The sequence below is a fragment of the Oryctolagus cuniculus genome, unplaced genomic scaffold (assembly GCF_964237555.1).
Source record: "Oryctolagus cuniculus unplaced genomic scaffold, mOryCun1.1 SCAFFOLD_75, whole genome shotgun sequence".
Taxonomy (NCBI): Eukaryota; Metazoa; Chordata; class Mammalia; order Lagomorpha; family Leporidae; genus Oryctolagus; species Oryctolagus cuniculus.
Window position 1 is genome coordinate 524553 of NW_027208213.1, and position 5943 is coordinate 530495.

The 5943-nt window shown below is 38.0% G+C and overlaps 1 pseudogene; it reads left to right on the top strand.

Annotated features, from left to right (window-relative positions):
* The first annotated feature begins 2842 nt into the window (after window positions 1-2842).
* On the top strand, window positions 2843-2910 carry LOC138847933 (U6 spliceosomal RNA; annotated as a pseudogene).
* The last annotated feature ends 3033 nt before the right edge of the window (window positions 2911-5943 follow it).

Consider the following 5943-nt stretch of genomic DNA (forward strand, 5'->3'; position numbering starts at 1 on the left):
TCCCCAGATGGCCACAATGGCCGGAGCTCTGCCAATCTGATTCCAGGAACCAGGAGCTTCTTCCAGATCTCCCACTTGGGTGCAGGGACCCAAGGACTTGGGCCATCTTCTACTGCTTTCCCAGGCCATAGCAGAGAGTTGGATCAGAAGAGGAGCAGCCAGGACTAGAACTGGTACCCACATGGGATGCTGGTGCTTCAGGCCAGGGTGTTAGCCCACTGTGCCACAATGCTGGCCCCCAAGCAACTACAGTTTCTAATTCTTCTCCATGATTTGAGACTACCAGCTCCTCTCCTTCAGTTCTTTACACAGAACCTAATATGGTTGAATGTAGTCATCTCATTATATTATGGAACACCAGAAGTTCTTTCTGCCTCTTTGATTTTTGATACCTATTATCCAATCCCCCTCTATCCCTAGCTGCTTCCCTTCTCAGCCTCTAGTAATCACAGTTCTGTGTTCAGATCCATTATTTTCTTTCACTTCCACATGTGACAAGGACCAGGTGACATTTGTGTTCCTGCTTCTGGCTTATTTCAATTAATTTAATAATATTTTGTTCTTTTCTTGTATCTAAAAGAGGTTGCCCTGTCCATTGTTTTTCACTGATGGACAGCTAGATTGGTTTCACATCCTGGCTGCAGTGAACTGTGTTATAGTGGCTGTGTTATGGGAAAATTGCTGTATCTTTGATATGCTCTCCTCCTTTCCTTCTAATAAAATTTCCTTATTCTATATAGCCAAGAGCAAGATAACTCTCACATGGTAGGTCAATTTTTATCTTAGTTTAATTTTTGTTATTTATTTGAAAGAGTTACAACAGAGGTAGAGACACAGAGAGGTCCTCCATTAGCTGGTTCGCTCTACAGATGACTACAAAGGCCAGAGTTATGCCATTATGAAACCTGGAGACAGGAGCTTCCTCTGGGTCTCCCTCATGGGTGCATGGGCCCAAGGACTTGGGCCATCTTCTACTGCTATCCCAGGAGATAGCAGAGAGCTGCATTGGAAGAAGAGCAGCTGGAACTAGAACTGGCACCCAAATGGGATGCTGGCCCTTCAGGCCAGGGCTTTAACTCACTGCACAACAGCGCCAGCCCCAATTTTTATCCTTTTTAAGGAATGACCATACTGTTCTGCATAACATCTGTACTAACTTGTGTTTTCACCTACCATATATGGTGGTTTTCTTTTCCCATGTGCTCTCTAGCATTTGTTATTTTTTTATCAGTTTGGCATAAAAATGATATAGTATTGTTCATGTTTTTGTGTATTTTGAAATCAGTTAATTTGTTTATTAAATCTTTATTATTTGAAAGGTGGATTTAGAGAGAGAGGGAAAGACATAGATAGCTTTCATCTGCTGGCTCACACCCCAGAGAGTTTCAACAGTTGAGGCTGGGGCATGCTGGAGTCAGGAGCTTCATCCAAGTCTCCCACATGAGTGGCAAGGACCTGAGTCCTTCGTCCATCTTCTGCTGGTTTCCCAGGTGTTTAGCAGTGAGCTAAATTGGAAGTGGAGATTCCTAAACTCAAAGTGGAACTCAGATGTTATGCTGGCCTCACAGATTGCAGCTTTCCCCACTTGGCCACAATGCCAGCCCCTCTATCAATTTAATTCCTCAAAAATAGGTCAGTAATGTTGGCATCTATCTCATTTTGTTTTTTCTCTGTTATTATTCAACTTATTGATGTCTTATTTTTGTTCACATTATTCCTCTCAATTGCTCTACCTGAGGTGAGTAGGGCTGCTGTGTTGCTTAAATGAAGTGTATGCTTTAGATTACTCATTTAATGAGTGCATGTCATTCACATAGCACTTCACTGAAGTTCTACTATGTCCCAAATCCTCTTCTAGGCACAGAATTTAGACCACTTTTCTCTTAGGCCCAGATCTTGCCTTTAACATACTACTTGGAATTTAGTAGCTCATGAAATCTGCAGACTGCATAAATGAATGAATATTTTGAGGGCTGTGCTTTTGTGGAGGAACTTCATAGGAGACCAAAGGAATAAAATAAATCAAAAGTATCCACAGTATATAGAATGTATACTATTTTACAAGTCACAGAGAAGAAGAAGAAGAAGGAAAGTAGTAAGACTAGAAAGTTTGTGGCAAGACTAACAGGCGCTGGTCAAGAACTTAATAAGCACATTAGGAAAGCAGTAAGGTTTCTTTTTTTTTTTTTTGAGGAAAAGTTTTTATTTCTAGTGATGAAATTGGCTACAGAACATTATGAAAGTTTAAAAATACAAAGAGAAATTGTCTATAATTAATAGATTCAAAATTTGACAATCAGTGAATATCATTATTAGTCATTACCAACAACAGTTATTGATTTGAAAGGCAGAGTGACAGGAAGAGGGAACCACTGCTTCACTCCCCAGACACTTGCAATAGCCAAAGCTTGACCAAGCCAAAACCAGGAACTGGGAATTCATTCTGGATGTCCCATTTGGGTGCAGGGACCCAAGCACTTCTGCCATCCTCCGTCTCCTCCCAGGGTGCACACTAGCAGAAACTTGCCTCAAAGCAGAGAAGCTACCACTCAAGCCAGGCATTTGTATATGGGATGTGGGTGTGTGGTGGTGATAGCAAGCCCTCATGGATAAAAAAAAAAAAAAAAAAAAAAAAAAAAAAAAGTTATTTCTATGCCAAGGAAATTACTCTGTAGTCTTTCTCTTATAAACTACGTATTGCTGAACCTAGATAATTTTTCCTTTATTTAACAATGACATGAAAATGTCAGTTGAGTTGGCTTTCCTGAAGACCTTGTTTCTTGAATATTAGTGGCTAGCTGAGATAAATTCTTTTCATCTCTTTCTCACTTCGGCAGCACATGTGCTCGCTTCGGCAGCACATATACTAAAATTGGAATGATACAGAGAAGATTAGCATGCCCCTGCGCAGTAAGGTTTCTTTACCTCCCTGTAGGCTCTGCTCTCCAGAGGTGAACAGGGTCCTCTAAACCCACTTGCTGCACACACAAACACCTGAGTGTTGTATTCTCCCACAGGTGTTGGAGACTGATATGGTGTTCTGATTTATATTTACATAATGGCTAGTGACATCGGGCATATTCACATGTTTTGACCATGTACATTTCTTCTGAGAAATGTCTATTCAGATCCTTGCCTGTTTCTTCACTGTATTTTTTGGAGTTTTTCCAATTCAGGTAAATGTTCTGGAAATCTGTAAACATTCAGAGTTTTAATTTTTCCTGCCATCTGTTCATTGTATCTACACTCTGATGTTTACTTTGTTGTGAAGAAGTATCTTAGTTGGATATACTCAAATGTCTCTGTTTTTATTTTTGTGACTATTGCTATTGGAATCTTACCCAAAAGCTATTGTGTGTTGACAATATTTAGAGTTTCCCTATGTTTACTTGGGTTTGGGTCTTATGATTACATTTTAATTCACTGTGAGTTCACTTTCACATAGTGTAAGAGATGTTGGAGTCTCTTTTCAGGCTTCTACATATGGATAATCAAGTTCCTCTGCACCACTTGTGAAAGAGATTCTTCTTTCTCCAGTTCATTTTAGTTCCTTTGTTAAATATGAGTTGCTGGTAGAAATTTGGGTTTATTTCTATGCTACCAAGTCTTTTCCATTGAACTATGTGTCTGTTATTATATCAGTGCTAACACTTCTTCTTTTTTTTTTGCAGTATATTTATTTGAAAGGCAGAGTTACAGAGAGGTAGAGGCAGAGAGAGAGAGAGGTCTTCCATCCACTGGTTACTCCCCAAATGGTCACAATGGCCGGAGCTCTGTTGATCTGAATCCAAGTGTCAGGAGCTTCTTCCAGGTCTCTATGCAGGTGCAGGGGCCCAAAGACTTTGGCCATTTTCTACTTTTTTCTCAGGCTATACCAGAGAGGGGTATAAGAAGTGGAGCAGCTGGGAAACATACTGGCACCCATATGAGATGCCGGCACTGCAGACGGTGACTTTACCTGCTTTGTCATAGTGCTGACCCCTGTAATATGTCTTAAAATATGGTGTGATGTCTCCAGCTTTTTTTTGCTTTATAATATTGCTTTAGATGTTAAGCATCTCTCATGTTTCTATGTGAATTTTAGCATCATTTTTTCTAGCTCTGAGAACATCGTTGGTATGTTGATTGGGATTACATTGAATTTGCAAATTGCTTTTGGTAGTATGGATATTTTGGTATTATTCTTCCCATTCACAAACATAAGTTTTCTGTGAGACTTTCAAAAAGCCTTGACAAAAATTGGACTTTATTACACAAAAATTCATCACTTTTTGGGATCATTTAAATCCATAATTTTGCACTAATATTTGATAAATAATTAAAGACTTTGAGCATTTTAGTAGGAGAAATTAAAATATTTATCAATTTATTCAAATATTGTTTAGATGTGATATTCAAATATTGTTTAGAGCCATTGTCTATATTCCCTCTAAATTACGATCTTTTTGCTTTTTGCCTGTTAAACTTGTCCCTTGATTCAAGAACCCTTTTTAATGTAATGTAAACTGAAAATGTCATTTCATAAGCTAAAAAAAATGACAAAGAAGGAAAAAGAAGGGAGGGAGGTTGAGTATATAATTATGTTCTCCGAATTTTTTCTATAAAACATATTGAATCATTTAAAAGCTAATTAAAATTAAACTCAAAATTGGACCATTATGACCAATATTTAAAACAAGTGATTAAAAACTGTAGATGTCTTCAATTTTGATTATCATTCTTCTTTAGAATATCTGAAAGAAGTCCGGCTTCTCACTTTAAAATATACCAGTGTGTTAGAATTCAGTATTAAATGACTTTGTTTAAAAGTTTTATTTAATCTATTGCTTTAAGTAGTAATACTATGGCCATTGTAAAACAAAATCCTTATCATTTTTCATAAAACAGAAAGGGCCTTTAAAACATCATCACTAAAAATATTAAGAGACCTAAAATATAACATTCTTAAAACCCAAGTGATACCATTCAAAATTTTCAAATATGCAGGGATAGTTCATGTCAAGTAACTAAATAATTGTGAAGTGTATATATGGAATAGCTTCTATAAATTCTTTTGGCAAGGGCTGGCACTGTGGCATAGTGGGTGAGGCTGCCACCTGCAGTGCTGGTATTCCATAGGGGCATCAGTTCAAGACCTGGCTGCTCCACTTCCTATCCAGCTCTCTGCTATGGCCTGGGAAACACTATAAAATGGTGCAAGTCCTTGGGCCCCTGCACCTGCATAGGAGACCAGGAAGAGGCTCCTGGCTCCTGCCTTCCAGTCAGCACAGCTCCAGCCATGGAGGCCAACTGTGGAGTGAACCAGTGAATGGAAGACCACTCTCTCTGCCTGTCCTTCTCTCTCTGTGTAATTCTGACTTTCAAATAATATAAATAAATCTTTAAAAATTCTTTTGGCAAATAGATGAAGCTACTTGTTATACATTTCAAATAAATAGCAAACATACTAGAAAAATATATTGAATAAAATTTAAGCAACTCATAGCTATACACAGAAATTTCTCACCATAACAACATAGCAACCACTAAATTTCCAAATTCAATTTTCCACAACTTAGAATCTTTAACTCCAGAAGGAGTACAAAATTGACAGAACAGTGGCCTATGTATCAGGATACCTAATGCTAATACAGAATTATCCCTGCCACAACTTACCTATGTGACCTTGAACAATTCACTTTACTTCTCTGGGCTTGGCATTTAGCATCCTCATGTGATAAAGGAGGCTTGGATAAGATCAGTTGTACTCTATCTTGAGACTTCAATGATCTCTCAGTTTCCAAACAGGCACCTTAAGGGAAAGTAAACCTTTAGATCAAAGCTTACATTTTTAAATCTAAATATATTTTAAACTGTTTCTACAACTAGTACAAAACAACACATTCAAATGTGTACCATGCCACTTTTCAATATTTGGGAATAATTAATGCATCATTTTAGAGC